Source organism: Tenrec ecaudatus, chromosome 6 (genome assembly GCF_050624435.1).
Source record: "Tenrec ecaudatus isolate mTenEca1 chromosome 6, mTenEca1.hap1, whole genome shotgun sequence".
NCBI lineage: Eukaryota > Metazoa > Chordata > Mammalia > Afrosoricida > Tenrecidae > Tenrec > Tenrec ecaudatus.
Genome location: NC_134535.1, coordinates 53,160,539 through 53,179,200, shown reverse-complemented (window position 1 = coordinate 53,179,200; position 18,662 = coordinate 53,160,539). Strand labels below are relative to the sequence as shown.

At 40.7% G+C, this 18,662-nt stretch overlaps 1 long non-coding RNA gene across 1 annotated transcript in view; it reads left to right on the top strand.

Annotated features, from left to right (window-relative positions):
• The window catches only part of LOC142450810 (uncharacterized), a 28,818-nt gene extending 17,260 nt beyond the window's left edge, over positions 1 to 11,558 (top strand). The window contains exon 3 of the long non-coding RNA XR_012784963.1: positions 11,406 to 11,558. This is a non-coding gene — a long non-coding RNA (uncharacterized LOC142450810). The remainder of the gene's footprint in view (positions 1 to 11,405) is intronic.
• The last annotated feature ends 7,104 nt before the right edge of the window (positions 11,559 to 18,662 follow it).

Here is an 18,662-nt window from a genome sequence, read left to right as displayed (position 1 = left end):
CAAGGCACTATATATGTTTAACGGAATCCTGATATAATTATCATCATCCTTCTTCAAAGAATTGGAAAAACTGATTACCAAATTCATATGGAGAGGGAAGAATCCCAGAATTAGCAGACAACTCCCCAAGAAGGACAGAGTGGGAGGGCTTGCTTTACCTGACTTTAGCACATATTATACAGCCACATTGGTCAGAGCCGCATGGTATTGGTATAATGACAGATACTCAGACCAATAAAAAAGAACTGAAAACCCAGAAATAAAATCTTCAGCATACAGACAACTGATCTTTGATAGGGCCCGAAAAATATCAAATGGGTAGTGGATGCCCTCTTCAACAAGTGGTGCTGGAAAAAAATGATATCTACCAGCATAAAAAATGAAGCAAGACCCTTACCTCCCTCCATGCACAAGAATAAACTCAAGGTAGGTCACAGACCTCGAGGTAAGGCCCCAAAGTATAAGGGCCGTCAATGAGGGAATTGGGACCAACCTGAGAATGTTGGTTCAGGGAATACATAGGCTATCAGAAATTGGGAAGGACACAAATATTGAGGAGTCACAAATTGACAAATGGGATATACTGAAGATAAGTCACCTGTGTACATCGAAAGAATTCACTGAGAGTAATAAGAGAGCCCATGGACTTGGAAAACATCTTTAGCAATGACACATCAGACAAAGGCCTTATTATTAAAATCTACAATACTCAGCTAGCTTCCAAAAAGAAAAAAAACTAATTGCACATTGAGGAGGTGGGCAAAGGACCTGCACAGATGTTTCACAAGGGCAGAAATCTGAATAGCCAATAAACATATGAGAAAATGTTCCCGATCATTAGCCATAAGAGAAATGCAAATTAAAAATGAAATACCACCGAACACCTACAAAGATAACCTAATTTAAAAAATTAGAAAGCAACAAGTGTTAGAGGGGTTGTGGTGATATAGGAACTCTCATCCCATCCACTGCTGGAAGACCTGACGGTATGTATGGTCACTATGGAAATCAATTTGGCGATATCTAAAACAGATGGAAATTGAGCTACCATGCAACCCAGCAATCCCCCTACTGGAATATACCCAGAAGAGGCAAGAAACAAGCTATGACCAGATATCTGTGCTCCAGTGTTCATCGTAGCAAAGTTCACAATTACAAAGGGTTGGAAACAACCCAAATTTCCATCAACAGATGAATGGATTAAAAAACTATGGTAAATACATACAATGGGGTACTACACATCACTAAAAAGCAGTGAAGAACACATGAAGTGCATCACCTCATGGGAAGAACTGGTGGAAATTATGCTAATCAACATAACCCAAGCACAAAAGGACAAGTACAACATGAATCCTCTGAGGTAAGCTTAAAAATGCAAAAGGGGCATAGGGAAAAAGCTACTGTACACATACATTCTTGGGGAGAGGTCCAGGTGGTATAGCAGGGGCCAGACCAAATCCAGGGATACATATGTTAACCAACTAAAAAGGAGGGAGGAAAAGGCATGGTTAGCAGGGGAATGGGGCACTAACCCACCCAAGGGGAGGGTGTTGTTTATATCTCCACAGGAAAAGAGGGACCAGACTTCAACCCCATACTCCAAGATGTGAATGCAACATACTGGCATGAAGCAGAGAACCAATAGAGAGGTCTCAGGGGCTGGCCCCAATCCAAACTACATGCACAGCCACTGCCCACCCCGCCAACCCCCCACCTCCCCACCACCTGGAAGAATACACTTCAGAGGACAGCATTGAAGCTACAGCATTGAGCTACAGCTCAAGGAGAGAGATATGTCTTCTGATCCGAGCACACCCGAGCAAATAAAGGGGGAGGGAGAGAGAGTGGAACACATTCTGGCCCACTAAGCCCCGAGGACAATATTCCTGCTCAGAGTGGCCAATGTACGGAGAGGATCACAGGGCCCCACTACTGAAAACAACATCCCTCACTGGCCCATAGCACTACGGGAGACAACACTGGAGACACAGTGCGGCCATTGTGCCCAATATGACCCCACCACACTGAGGCAAAACTCTAAGGGTGTGCAACAGACCAGCAAGGGGAACAGAGCAATGAAGTCCCCAGGGAATACCAAAAATAGACTTTGAAACCAGGGCATCAGACTCACCAGAAAACACTCCCAAAGGTTAAAAAAAAAATCAACCTTGAATTTTAGATAGGCTTTTTTTTTAATTGGTTTGTTGCTTTGTTTTGCTCTCTCTTGTTTTTATGCATATTATTATCTCTGCATGTCTATCTAGATAAGCTAGGTGGGATAAACAATCTGGAGGAGAAAACAACAGGACCTACGGTTCCCAGGGGACATAGGAGAGGGGGATTTGGGGGAAAGGAAGTGGGTGTTAATAAACCCAGGGACAGGGGAACAGCAAGTGATCTAAAATCGATGGCAAGAAGGGTATAAGCCTGATAGAGCTTGATCAAGGGAAATTTAACCAAGAGGAATCACTGAAACCCAAATAAAGGCTGAACATGATAGTTGGACAAGAGGAAAGTAAAAGGAAATAGAGGAAAAAACTAGGAGGCAAAGAACATTTATAGAGGTCTAAATACAGGCATGTACATATGTAAATATATTTATATATGATGATGGGGAAATATAGCTATGTGCACATATTTATAGGTTTAGTATTAAGGTAGCAGATGGACATTGGACCTCTACTCAAGTACTCCCTCAATACAAAAACAATTTGTTCTGTTAAACTGACATTCCAGGATGCTCACCTTCCCGACATGATTGCTGAAGACAAAGCTGGTGCATAAGTAAATGTGGTAAAGAAAGCTGATGGTGCCTGGCTATCAAAAGATATATCCTCTGGAGTCTTAATGGCTTGAATATAAACAAGTGGTCATATAGCTTAGAAGCAACAAAGCCTACTGGAAGAAGCACACTAGCCTGTGTGATCGCAAGGTGTCCATAGGATCAGGTATCTGGCATCAAAGACCCAGAACAAAAATTCATATCATTGTGAATGAGGGAGATTTCAGAGTAGAGACCCAAAGCCCATCTGTGGGCAACTGGACATCCCCTTAAAGAAGGGTTGCAGGGAAGAGATGAGCCAGTCAGGGTGCGGTGCAGTGCCGATGAAACATACAATTTTCCTCTGGTTCTTTAATGCTTCCTCCCCCAACTATCATGACCCCAATTCTGCCTTACAAATCTGGCTAGACCAGAGCATGTACACCATGGGTACAGATAAGAGCTGGAAACACAGGGAATCCAGGACAAATAACCCCTCAGGACCAATATTGAGAATAGTCATACCAGGAGAGTAAGGGGAAGGTAGGGGGAGAAAAGGGGAGCCAATCACTGATCTACTTATAACCCCCTCCCAGGGGGATGGAAAACAGAAAAGTGGGTGAAGGGAGGCATCGGTCAGTGTAAAACATGACAAAATAACAATAATTTATAAATTATCAAGGGTGCATGAGGGAGGGAGGGGAAAATGAGAAGCTGATACCAAGGGCTCAAGTAGAAAGAAAATGTTTTGAAAACGATGATGGCAACAAATGTACAAGTATGCTTGACACAATGGATGTATGTATGAATTGGGATAAGAGATGTTTGAGCCCCCAATAAAATGTTTTATAAAAACCCAATTGTTTTATTTTGGAACTAGAGTTAGAATAGTCACTATTATTCCACAAACCATTATTATGTGTACACTATTATTGCTATTGTGATCATAGAGAATTTTATTTTTATGCCAGCTTATCTTGTGAAAACATAGTTTGTTTTATTAATCCAATTTTGCTTGTTCTTGGAACACCTTTAGCATATTTTAAATTTGTAGTTGAAAGTTAACTTTAAAAAAATTCTAAATGAGTATCCCCCTTCAATAAACTCACACTTTCTGTTCAAAAAAAAAAAATTCTAAATACCCTCCCAATGTATTATTTGTACAGAATCAATTTATTGGAATGTGTACTGGGATTGTTATTTGAGGTGGTTAGGAACCAAGATATTGTCATGTGGCTCTGTATATATAACAATGTGAGGTATTAATGTAATTCATATATTAAAGCAAAAATTATTAACCTGACAATTAAAAAAAACACACCAGGTTCAGTTAACAAGTTTACAGAGTGCTCAGGACAGTGGCTGGCACAAAGTAAGTGCTCAGTATATAGTAATTTCTCTGTTATTATCTCTGTGGCAAGACTGAAATGTTTGAAAATGAATTTTTTTTTCATCTCCATAACCATTGATTAAGGAAGTATTTCCAATTTGGGAAACTTCTGTCTCTGTTAGTATTAACTAGGGATCACATAATTTAATGTTTCTAAGGGGCCTAACAATAATTTATTTGTAATTTTAATACCTGTCATAACAGAAGATAGGGGCTACCATATTAATAATAAGCTGAACAGTTATAAAGAGATAGAGTACTATGCAGAAAACCCTGCTGGTACAGTGCATTAAACATTGGGCTTCTGCCTGCAAGGTTAGCATTTCCAAACCACCAGCCGATGGGAGAAAAAAATGGGGTTTTCTACTCCTGTAAAGAGTTACAACCTCAGAAACCCACAGGGACAGTTCTACCTTTTCCTATAGGGTCCCTATGGGTCAGAGTTGACTCGATTGTAGTGAGGTTGTTTTTTAAAAAAATAGTACTTCATCATGATCATGTGGAACTTGTACATGGATCAAAAGGCAGTTGTAAGAACAGAACAAAGGAATACTGCATGATTTAAAATCTGAAAAGGTGTGCATCAAATTTGTGTCCTTTCACAATACTAACTTTTTCTATATGCTGAGCAAATAATCCGAGAAGCTGGATTATATGAAGAAATGCGTAGCACCAGGATTGGAAGAAAGCTTATTAACAACCTGAGATATGCAGATGACACAATTTTGCTTGTTGAAAGTTAGGAGGAATTGAAGCACTTGCTGATGAAGATCAAGGATTAAAGCCTTCAGTATGGATTACCATTCAATGCAAAGACCTAAATCCTCACAACTGGATCAATAGGTAACATTCTGATAAATTAAGAAAAGATGGAGGCTGTCAAGGATTTTATCTTGCTTGGCTCCACAATCAATGCTTATGGAAACAGCAGTCAAGAGATCAAATGATGCATTGCACTGGGTAAATTTGCTGCACAATACCTTTCATAGTGTGAAAAAGTAAGGTGGACTAACGTGCACCTGATCCAAGCCAAGGTATTTTGAATCACCTCATATGCAAGTGAAAGTTGTCAATGAATATGGAAGACTGAAGAAGAATCAATGCATTTGAATTGAAAATATCATGGGCTGCCAAAAGGACAAACAAATCTGTCTTTGAAGTGTGGCCAGAGTGCTCCTTAGAGGCAAGGGTGGTGAGACATTCTCTTACATACTTTGAACATAGTGTCAGGAGAGATCAGTCCCTGCAGCAGGATATTTTGCTTGGTAGAGAGGTAGAGCAAAAGCGGAAGGCCCTCAACAAGAAGGGTTGACCCAGGGGCTGCAGCAATGTGTTCATGCATAGGGACCATTGCGAGGATGGCTCAGGATTTGGCCTTGTTTCATTTTGGTGAATATGAACCAGAACCAACTTGATGGCCCCTAACAACAACAGACAGTACTGTGAAGCACAAAACAATAGCAACAACGAAAATACTGTTTCAATACAATTCTAGGCACATATCTGTAGTAGCCATTTTTGTCTTAAATATTATAAGAAAAAGTGAAATAGAAGCGATTCTAAAAATACAGTGAATTTGAATGATAATTTATCATTAGTGAAGGCTGAAATCCTTGTTCTTCATCAGCAAGTGCTTCAAGTCCTCCTCATTTTCAGCAAACAAGATTGTGTTAACTGCATATCTCAGGTGATTAAAAGCCTTTCTCCAATCCTGATGCTTCATTTGTCTTCAAATAATTTAGTTTCTTGGTGATTTGCTCAGCATATAGAATGGTGAAGGGCTACAAAGCATGGTGAAGGGCTACAACCTTGATGTACACATTTTCTGATTTTAAACCATGCAGTTTTCCTTTGTTTTGTTCTTACAATTACCTCTTTTTTAAAAAAAATTACTTTAAAATCATTTTATTGGGGGCTCATACTATTTTTATTACAATCCATACATACATCAATTGTGTCAAGCACATTTGTACATCTGTTGCCATCATCATGCTCAAAACATTTGCTTTCTACTTGAGCCCTTGGTATCAGCTCCTCATTTTCCCCCTATCTCCCCACTACCCCCTCCCTCATGAACCCTTGATAATTTACAAATTATTATTATTTTTTGTCATATCTTACAATGTCCGACATCTCCCTTTACCTTCTTTTCTGTTGTCTGTCCCCCAGGAAGGAGGTTCTATGTAGCCTTGTAATCGATTCCCCCTTTCAACCCCATCTTCCCTCCACCCTCCAAGTATCACCACTCTTAGCACTGGTTCTAAAGGGGTCATCTGTTCTGGATTCCCTGTGTTTCCAGTTCCTGTCTGTACCAGTGTACAGCCTCTGGTCTACCTATGTCTCTTGATCCCTGTACAGCTTCATGTGTAAGACTGGTCATTGAAAACCCCCGGTTTGCACTTCTACTCTGAAACACATGGGGGCAGCCATAAGTAGGAATTGACTTGCCTGCGATGGATAGTATAGGATCAAACTAAGGAAGCAAGATCTAGGTAGAATAAAAACAAGCAGTTATGTTAACAGAAGAAAAGCATTTAGAATTCATCTAAGTATATAAAATATTCTTTAACTTAGTTCACAGATAAACATATTTGCTTCTATTTTTTCTGAATCAGTTCCTATATTCTTTTATTTTTAAAACGTATTCTCCACTCCGTCTATAAGTTACCCTTGGATTAACTATTAGTACAGAAAAGATATAATTATATTAATTAATCTATCTGCCTTCCTTGGCATTGCTGAAGAATAGTAATGTGTGTTAGTTTTAAGAATCTAATTATCTTTGTTCTAAGCCTGGAGGCATTTCAGAAAGGAATTAGAACCAAAATAAGAGAGCCAAAAAGATTGGATGGTTATAGTGTTTCACCATTTAAGAGTTGATTAACTCTGAGAAAGAGTTACTAGAAATTATGATAGCAGAACAGACAGGGGTAACTTAATTAAAATAGCTGATTAATGAGTTGAGTGAGTAATTTGCATCACCCAACTTAAGACTCTGAAGCCTGAACCAACACTATGGGCTGCCGCTCGAGTGAACCCTTCTCCCTCCATCCTCACCGGCCAGTGTTACACTCCCCCACAATTGTGATGGACCTTGCCCCCATAAACAGGCCTGGACTGGCCTTTTCCACATAAGTATTTCCAATTTTCAACCAATGTCCTGAAATCTTTGTGAATACTGTGCCAAAGATTCATAAAGAAATGGAAGATTTTAAAAATGCATTTCTCACATGCCGAAATGGAGTAGGGAACCAGTGGAGAGGTCTGAGAGGCTGGCCCTAATCCCAACTAGGTGGACAGCTGCCCCTCCCCCAAAAGAATTTACGTCAGAGGACAACACTGAAGCTGCAGCTCCGGGAGAGGGGCATTCTGATCAGAGCACATGGGAGCAAATGAAGGGGGAGAGAGAGTAGAGCACATCCTGGCCCACCAACCTTTGAAGACAACATTCCCACTCAGAGCAGCCAATCCACAGAGAAGACCATATGGCCGGCCCCACTGTGAGACATGACATCCTTCACTGACCCATATCCCTACAGGGGACAACACTGGAGACACAGTGTGGGAATTCCACCCGATCTGTTCCCACCACACCGAGGCAAAACACTAAGGGCATGCAACAGAACAGCAAGGGGAACAGAGCAACGAAGTTCCCAGGGAATACTAAAAATAGACTTTGGGGTCAGGGCTTGGCGCCCTATCAGACTCGACCGGAAAACATTCCTAAAGGCCAGAAAACAATCCTTGAACTAACTACAAGGTTTTCTTTGTTGTTGTTGTTGTGTTGTGGGGTTGTTTGTTTGTTTGTTATTGGCTTTTTGTTGTTTTGTTTTCTTTTGTTGCTTGGTCTTGCTCTGTCTTGTGTTTGTGCATGTTATTATCTCTGCAGGTCTGTCTAAATAAGATAGCCTGGATGAACAATCTGGAGGAGAAAACAAGACCAGCAGTTCTGGGGGAACATGGGAGAGGGGGAGGGGGAGGGAAATGTAGTGGTGTTGACAAACACAGGGACAAGGGAACAACAACTGATCCAAATCGGTGGTGAGGAGGGTGTAGGAGGCCTGGTAGGGCATGATCAAGGGTAATGTAACAGAGGAATTACTGAAACCCAAATGAAGGCTGAGCATGATAGTGGGACAAGAGGAAAGTAAAAGGAAATCAAGGAAAAACTAGGAGGCAAAAGGCATATATAGAGATCTAAATACAGGCATGTACATATGCAAATATATTTATATATGGGAATGGGGAAATAGATCTATGTATATTTATAGGTTTAGTATTAAGATAGCAGAAAGACATTGGGCCTCCAATCAAGTAGTCCCTCAATGCAAGAATATTTTTTTCTATTAAACTGTCATTCCATGATGTTCACCTCCCTGACACGATCACTGAAGACAAAGTGGTTGCATAAGCAAATGTGGTGAAGAAAGCTGATGGTGCCTGGATATCAAAAGATATAACATCTGGGGTCTTAAAGGCTTGAGGTTAAACAAATGGCCATTTAGCACAGAAGCATCAAAGCCCACATGGAAAAAGCACACCAGCCTTTGTGATCACGAGGTATTGAAGGGATCAGGTATCAAGCATCACAGAACAAAAATCACATCATTGTGAATGAGGGAGAGTGGAGAGTGGGGACCCAAAGGCCATTTGTGGACAACTGGACATCCCCTTACAGAAGGGTCTCAGGGAAGAGACAAGCCAGTCGGAGTAGTGTAGCAACAGTGAAACATACAACTTTCCTCTAGTTCTTAAATGCTTCCCCCACCCCTCAACTTTCATAATCCCAATTCTACCTTAAAAATCTGGCTAAACCAGAGGATGGGTGCACTGGTACAGATAAGAACTGGAAACATAGGGAATCCATGACAGATGATCCCATCAGGACCAGTGGTGAGAGTGCCGATACCGGGAGGGTGGAGAGAGGGTGGGGTAGTCAGGGGGAACCGATTACAGGGATCTACATATAACCTCCTCCCTGGGGGATGGACAACAGAAAAGTGGGTGAAGAGAGACATCGGCCAGTGTAAGATATGACAAAATAATAATTTATGAATTATCAAGGGTTCATGAGGGAAGGGGGAGGGAGGAGGGAGGCGGGGAAAGAGGAGCTGATGCCAGGTGCTTAAGTTGAGAGCAAATGTTTTGAGAATGATGAGGGTAATGAAGGTACAAATATGCTTTACACAATTGATATATGTATGGATTGTGATAAGAGTTGTATGAGCTCCCAATAAAATGATTAAAATAAAAATTACATTTCTCAAAGAAAATTTGATTTAAGTAGTAAGTCATTTCTGAGGTGCCTACCAACTAAATTCATAATATAGTTGAAACATCAAACATTGTAAAATTAAAAGATGGAAAATAAATCTGTTGCACCAGGAAAATCAGGTCCATGAAACAGCAGGGGCCCTGCCATTACAGACATCTACTCTGCTGCTCATCATGTGAATCCAAGCAGACTATTTTACTTTTATAGGCCTCCAAACTTCTTCATCTGGAAAGGTTGGCTTTTTACTTTTTAAAAATTTTAAAAAGCATTTCTCATACCCAATGTAAAGAATTGAAACAATTGGAAAAGGAATCTCCATTTACATTGCAACTAAGACATGTCATAACCCCATACTACAGACACTGAGAAACATCATCCATCCACAAAAGCATCACTTGAAGTAAGCTAAAACAGAAGCCAGGTTCTGTCTGACACAGGAGACTCTTGCTCCTGGGCACAACATAGACTATGAAGATAAAATTTAAAGATAAACAAGTTTAGCATATTGTCCTGATGTGGATTCTGATTCATGATAACCCCATATGTTATAGATTGGAACTGCTATGGGGTTTTCTTGCCTCTAATCTTCACCAGGTATGAGCCTAGTAAATGTTTAAGTTGTCAAATATAAAACAGAAGAATTAAGACTGATACCTTAGGAATTAGAGAGCTGAAATGGACTGGTATTGACCATTTTGAATCAGATGTCTGACCTACTAGTCTGAGAATAACTAAAAAGGATAACATTGTGGTTGAAAAGGATATTTCAAGATCTTTCCTGAAGTAGACACCTGTTAGTGATGTGATATTATCCAAGTGCCTACAAGGAAGACCGGTTAGTAAGACCATTATTCACATTGATGTATCCACCACTCATGTCAGATGAAGAACTTGAGGAGTTTTAGTAAATTTTGTACTTTGAAATTGATCAAACATGTAATCCAGATACACTGATAATTACTGGTGACTGGAATTTCAAAGTTGTAAACAAAGAAGCTAGGTGTTCAGCCATTTTAGGAGGTAGCATATGATCAAAAAGTCTGAAGACTAAGGCGCTTCTAATCCAAGTCATGGTCATTTCCGTCACCTCATAGGTCAGCATAGGAGAAGTGGACAATGAATGCGGAAAATGCATTTGAATGATAGTATTGGTGAAGAATATTAAATATTCCATGGACTGCTAGAAGAGCAAAGCTGTGTTAGAAAAAGTACAACCCAAACGCTCCTTAGAAGTAAAGATGACGAAACTCCAAGTCATGTATTTTGGTCATGTGGTCAGGAGGGACTGTCTCTGGACAAGAACAGTTTGCTTGGTAAAGTTGAGGGGTAGTGAAAAAGAGGAAGGCCATCAATGAGATGGATTGACACAGTGGCTGCAACAATGGGTTCAAACATAGCAATGCTTGTGAAGATGGTACAGGACCAGATGGTATTTTGCTCTCTTGTATATAGGGTTGCTATAAATTAGAATTGACTCAATGGCACCTAATAACAACAATCTTTACAGAAGCATATTGCCAGACATCTCTTTTGCAGGACTCCTTGGTGGGTTTGAACTCTCAATCTTTAGCTTAGCAGTCAAATGCAAATTATTTGTGTCAGTCTAGACTCTAGAGACACTAGAGGGTAGAGAATTATGCGAAGGTTTTAAGCACATCAGCAACCCCTTTACTTTGTCATTCATTCTCCTGCTACAGGTCTGTAGGAGGTTGTGTATGTCCAGAAGTTCTATTCAGGAGGGACAAGAGGCTGGAGACTAGATAGAAAAGTGTCCCTGAAACTAACTTTTCAAAATACTTTCCATCAAATGCAGGGAGTGTCAAAGGTCAAAATCAAAGAACTAAGGAAGGACAATGATGAAATTATGGGGCCCCCAAAGCCAGCAATTCCCAGTTACCCCCTTGGTCTTCCTATTGTTAAAAATAATTGGGTAAAAGAATAAAATACTTCAAAGTCATGGTTTCTTTTTTTCTTCCTAGAAACTGCTCATAGTCGGTGAGAAAACACTGGCTGGCTTTGGCAACGCCATTTCATGAAGTCCCAAGCACGGAGTAGCTGACAGTTGTCCTTCCCTTTGTTATCCCTTTCACTTATTATCCCCAGTGTGACAAGAGAAGAGGAAACATGGCGACACAGACACCCAACAGCTGGCCGTCTCCTGGTGGAATGAAACCCACCGGAGGAATGGGACAAGCTCCCTTGATGGGGGGGGGGGGAGCGGGGAGGGCACCCCAGCGACCAGCACTGCGTGTGCTCTCGAATGAGCGCAGGAGTTATCACTCCACTTAAAAAAGAGAAAACACAGGGAGAAGGTCAAGATGGGAACTGGGACTTCTGGAAAGATGGTGACTGAGTAACACATGTCAGAGGGACTCCACAGAAATCAGTGCAGGAGAGTTACTAAAAGGGACATTTCACACCGCCGAGTTGCAGGAGGAGCATCATAAAGATAAGTGGGCAGAGAGCCACTAGGTTTTGAGGAGCTGGTGGCTTTTGGCTTACCACAGTGGTGGCTGGCTAGCTGAATTTAGCCCCGCCACTGTCTCGTCCAGAGCCGGGATCATCTGGAGCCAGCGCAGGGGGGATTATCTCAACACAGCCACTGCTTGCCACCACCTCAGGGCACGGATTAAACTCCTCCAGCCTCACAGGGATATGGGATCAGCTATATTGTTACTTTTGTTTCCCTCTTTTCTCTCTGTGCCCCCACAGTCTCAGTGGTCTTCGTTTGTTTTTTTTATTCCTCTTCCATTTTCTCTCACATGCCACTGCCAAACAACCTCCAGACCACTTCCCTTAACTTAGGGCATTTAAGGCTGCCCTCCAACCAGCTGGGAGAGCTCCACCCTCTGCAGCATGAACTGAAACTGGGAGAACCCACCCACCCTCCACCAGGGAAAATCCGGCCCACCTTCTTTGGGGGAAATTCTGCCTGCATGGCTGGGGGAGTTCCTACCTGTCCTCTTTGGTTCCAGATAACTGAGGGAACTTCTTCCTGCCTCCTGTAGTGCCTCACACGGCCTAAGGCATCTCAGCCAACACTTGCCAATGCTCCACTCTACTATGGCAATCTCTGTCCAACCTCCACAGTCATCTACCTGACCAGGGAAATTCCACCCACCATTGCTGTGCTCTACACCAAAGCAGGAAACCCACCAGCCTTCTGTGGCACTCCCATTGCAGCAGGCACTCCCACACGCCCTCTGCAGAGCCCCAAGCTGCTGTAGGCCACACAATCATGGTGCCTTGTGAGATTACACAGTACAGGACTATCCTCACAGGTCCACAACCACCAAACTAGCGTCCCCTGAAAGGACCATCCAACTTTCTCTCCAAATAACAGAATATTGGTTGTCTAGGGAAAGAGTGAAGCCACAGAAGGATAAAGCGGTAGGCCAATTCCATAATGCAATTTGGAATTCTAAGAAGCATTCTAAGGCAGTTCTAAGAAGCATTCCTATGAGTCTCCCAGAGAGAGTCAGTGCTCTTTGACTCCCTAGAAAATGACACCAGGTTCCTCTAAAACAATGCAACACAAACAACAATCAGCCCCAACAATCTCAATGACAAAAACAGGGGAAACAAAAGGCAATGGCAGGGGGGGGAAAAGGCAATGGCAGAAGATGTCCTGAACCTAACAACATGCATAGAAGGAGCAGACATTGATATGCCACAGAAAGAAATTTTCAGTTTGCTGCTTGGAGTTACACAGGATATGAGGGAAATAATACAGAAAAAGGATGAAATGAGAGAAGAGATAGTGACCATACACCAAAGGTAAATACAAGAGCTTAGGGAGGAGAAAACAAAAACCAGGAGCAGACTCATGGACTTTGCCAATCAACTGGAGGAGGTAGAGAACTGCACCAGTGACCTAGAGGATGGTTTGTTAAAGCAGACTTTAACAAATGCAAACAAAAATCTAATAAGATCATCAGAGAAGCTGAAGAACACCTCAGAGCTATGTCTGATGCTATGAAGAGGAACAACATCAGAATAATTGGATTAGTGAATGAAGGGGGAATGCAGAGTGGAGACCCAAAGCCCATTTGTCGGCCACTGGAGATTCCCTCACAAGAGGGGTTTAGGGGAGGAGATGAGTCAGTCAGGGCACGATGTAGTGCCAATGAAGAATACAGCTTTCCCCCAGATCCTGGATGCTTCCTCCCCCAACTACCATGATCCGAATTCTACCTTGAAAAACTGGATAGAGCAGAGGTTGTACACTGGTGCATATAGGAGCTGGAGGCACAGGGAATCCAGGGTGGATGATACCTTCAGGATCAGGGGATTGAGGGGCAATATTGGGAGAGTAGAGGGTGAGTGGGTTGGAAAGGGGGAACTGATTACAAGGATCTACATGCGACCTCCTCCCTGGGAGACGGACAGAAGAGAAGGGGGTGAAGGGAGACTCCGGATAGGGCAGGATATGACAAAAATAACAATCTATAAATTATCAAGGGCTCATGAAGGAGGGGGGAGCAGGGAGGGAGGGAGAAAAAAGAGGACCTGATGCAAAGGGCTTAAGTGGAGAGCAAATGCTTTGAAAACGATTAGGGCAAAGAATGTACGGATGTGCTTTACACAATTGATGTATGTATATGTATGGATTGTGATAAGAGTTGTATGAGCCCCTAATAAAATGTTTAAAAAAAAAGAATAATTGGATTACTGAAGGAAGATACAACAAAGAAGTCATCTGCAAAAATAGTGAGAGAATTCTTGGAGGAAAACTTCCCCAGCTTAATGAATGAAAACCAGGAAACCATTCAGGAGACTGAAAGAACATCAGCTAGACTGAATCTCAAGAAGAAGTCACCAAGGCACAGAATAGTTAACCTATCCAAGTTTGAGGAAAAGGAGAAAATCATGAGAGCAGCTAAGGAAAAACAAACAATCACATGTAAAGGTTCCCAAATAAGAATATGCTCAGACCAATCAGTGGACACTATGAAGAAGAATAGAGAGTGGAGTAACATATTACAAAAATGGAAGTAAAATAATGCAAGCTCAAGAATATTCTATCCAGCCAAATTATCTATCAAGATAGATGGAGAAGTAAGACTCTTCCCAGACAAGGAAAAACTCAAAGAATATGTTAAAAGAAACCCAGCCCCACAAAAGATCCTTGCCGACCCAGTATGGGCAGAAGAACAGCACTCAATGAGCACAAATAATAGACTGCCACATAGAACAACCACACTCAGAGTGCAACAAAGAACAAACATCCCCCAAGATTGCATTGGCTTAAGGGTGGAAAGAAGTCAAGAATGAAACACACACACACTTGTACAACACACTGATAAGAAAAGGAAGTAGGAAAACACCCAACACAAAAGATATAACATTACAAAGTCCACAGATGGAGGTAATAACCCTGAATATCAATGGACTGAACTCAGGCATTAAAAGACTGCGGATAGCAGACAGACTTAGAAAACACAACCCATCAATCTGTTGCCTACAGGGGATACATCTCAAGAATACAGACAAAAATAGGCTTAGAATCAAAGGCTGGAGAAGGCATACCAAGCAAACAGCAAAAATAGCAGGGGTTTCAATCCTAATCGAATAAAATTGACCTCAAAGTGCAAACTATAAAAAGAGATAAGGAGAGACACTATTTAATGCTCAAGGGAACAGTATACAAAGAACCACTAAGCATTTAAAACATATAATCCCTGAACGAGAGACGTGCTGAATACATCAACCAAACTCTCCAACAGATGAAAAAATGAATGGAGTGGAACACATAGTGGGCAAAGTTTTGAAAGCTTCTTAGGCATAACTAAACATCTTGAGGGAATGAGTTGCTGGGATGAGGGCTTGGGATTATAGGTTTGGGGGATTCCAGGGTAACTTGGCATAACTTTTCACAAAGACAATGTTCTGTATCCTACTTTGGTGGGGAAAAAATAAGGGACAGAACAGAGAAAATACTGAGTCAGACAGTTCCTAATTGTGATCAATAGGTGGCACTGAAGTAGCTTAGATATCAACTAGAACAAAGAGCAGAAAGATCTCCAGGAATGAAAGCAGCAATTAAGAGTTGGGGGAGGCTGTGTGACTAGTTGTTTACATGTGAATACATCTTAACTCTTTTTGTAAGGATTCCTTGTTGCCCTGTGGGTTAGACATTGGATTACTAACCACAAGGTTGGCAGTACAAGGCCACCAGCCAATCTGTAGGAGAAAGATGTGATAGTCTGCTCCTTATAGGGGAACTCGACTTAGCTAATTATAAGCCTGAATTAACTTGATGGCAGAAGGATCTTTTGCTTTATTTATTTTTGTAAATTGCACATTCCTGAGAAAAATCTCAAAACTCCCTGTGAAATGGATATAAGTGTATCTGTAGTTATGAGCCTGACTTGCTGACAGATTCTTCCACATGTTCTCCACCAGTCTGTGGTATTCCTGCAGACTCTGCAGCTATTAAAAAAGCTCTTAAAAAAAAAAAAAAAAAAAAAGCTCTTTGCCATCAAGTCAATGCTGACTCATAGTGAGCCTGTAGGGCAGGGTGAAACTGCCCCCTGTGAGTTGCTGAGACTGTCACTATTAACAGGAATATAAACCCCCATCTTTCTCCTACAGAGTGCCTAGTGGTTTCAAACTCCTGACATTGCAGATCGAAGGCCAGTGAGTAACCATTGTGCCACCAGTGTGCACATATGGGTCAGGAAAAGCCACCAGTTTAACATCTGATTCATGAACTTGAACTGAACTGGACTTACCCACTTCAACAATTGGGTGAGCCATTTTCTTAATATAAATTTATTTCATTATATAGACATAAGAATCACTAGTTTTGCATCTCCAGAGAACCCAGTCTAACATGCTCTGCATACATTGAGAAGAACAGGAATTCCAAAACACTTCATTGTGCTCATATGGAACCTGTATATGGACTAAGAAGTAGTCATTAGGATGGAACAAGGAAATACTGAATAGTTCAAAATCAAGAATGATCTGCTTTATGGTTGATCCTTTCATCATATTTACTTAATCTGAAAGCTGAGAAAATAATCTGAGAAGTTGTACTATATGAAGAATAATGGGACATCAAGTTGGAGGGAGGCTTATTAACCACCTGAGATATGCACATGCCACAACCTTGCTTGCTGGAAGTGAGGACAACACCCTCACAGTGAACATCAGCACTTTGATGGTGGGCACTAGTAGCTGTGGCAGTGGTCAAGCAGTACCAGGTGATTTCCTGGGCAGCACACATCACCAGCGAGATCTGGGGAAAAAAGAGAGAGAGAGAGAGAGTATTGTAGCAGACACAGGTGATCAGTAATAGGCCTTTATGAGTACCTGCATTACATCACCTAAAAATATTCTAGAGACAGCTGGGTGAGAGAACCTGGTGGCACAAGCAGTTAAGTGTTCAATTATTAGCTGAAAAGTTGACAATTTGAGCCTATACAGAGGTACGTCAGGAGGTAGGCCTGGCAATGGAGCAGCTCTGCTCTACACAACGGTCACCATGAATTGGATTTACTCGACAACAGTGAACAACAACAGAAGTCCCCTAATTAAAGCTTGACAGGAACACCAGGGAAAAAACAAAAAATGATTAATTATAGTTAAGATAGGTATAATTAATCTTTAGGTTGCTTTGGCTAGGTAAACATGGGTTATGAAAAATTACAGTTCATACAAAGACGACGAGGAAGTAAATGCCAAGTCGACATATGTGGCCAAATAAAGCTCAGAACCTGTTGTGGTTTCTGCATAACAAAAATAATTATAGTTTGTTTTGTTTTTTTCTCTTAGGCTGTTTATAGCAAGAAAATGATGTAATAGTGACAGATGGCTAAGAAAATATAAGTACTTAACTCTTGATATGCTTTTCTTCTTTTTCTTTTTTAAGTAAAGAAAGAGCATATGAAGTAGAAGTAGAAAACATAACTAAGCGATTAAGTGCGAAACTTATTTGGATTATGGAAAATCTTCCTTCATATATATATATATGCTTTTCTACTTTCTGAACTTTCTGGAATAAATATTACTTCTTTAGTCAGGAAAAAATGATATAAATTTCATTGAAAAATAATGACCTGAAATTTGGCATAAGTAAAATATTTTAGCAAGAGTTTGTCCCAAGGCTCTAGATGACACTAAGCCCAGAAACACAGATGTCTTATATTCAGAGAAAGTTAAAATATGATACTAGACAATTACTGATCATCTTTGAGGTATTATGAAAAACAACCAGAAAAAGATACCAAATTATTATATTTATTGCTTATTATAGTTCATAAAACAATTTTACATGTCTGATACTGTTGACTAACTGTGCTAGATACTAGACCTTCCACCAGATCAGAGGTTGACAGACCATAACCCAGGGGCCAAAGTTCAATATGCTGCTTGTTATTGTGGTAAGAATATTAAGATAAGTGATTTGGAAAAAATTATAAGAAATATAATGTTTGATAATTAAATTTAATTGTCCATAAATAAAGCTTCACTGGGACAAAAACCACGGCCACATGTTTACATATCATAGATGGCAACTTTGGGGCCACAAAGGTAGAGTTGAATAGTTGTAGCAAATTTTTCTGGCTTGCAAATTCTAAAATTTTTTAAAGTATTGCTATAAAAGCATAGAACATTTTTTAGATTGTCTTTCTTCATAGTTGTATTGGCATTTAATTCATGTATCATACAATTCAATTATTTAAGCATATTAAAATGGTTGTGCAATCATCCTGACAATCAATTTCAGAACATTTTCTTCACTCTTGTACCCCATAATAGCTGCACATTACCACCCCAACCCCCACTTCCCTTCCATAATCCTATGGAACTATTTAATCTTAAGCAAAGAGAAAGCTGAAGATAGTAGGATGCAGAACAAATTTAAAATGAATCAAAGGGAAATAAATGATAATGTCTTAAATGTTAACCTTACCATGTCTGCAGTAATCCACTTTGTATTGTACTGTCTGAAAACAAAACTATTCACATCTTTAGTCAATGGTCTGAGGGAGTTCAATAGAGGCTTAATCCAAACAAGGAGTCTGCAAATGGAATTCAGGCTTCCCTTTTCATCCAAAGCCTTATGCAAAACAGGCACACAGAATTTTGAACTCTGATACCACTCCCTCCTTTGATATTGGATTTTATTATTTACAATCCTTGGATCACATGGGCTAGTGCACTCCTTTCGTGTGAACTTAGCCGATGCCTCACTTAGCTGGCTGTTTATTTTATGGCAAGAATCCTGC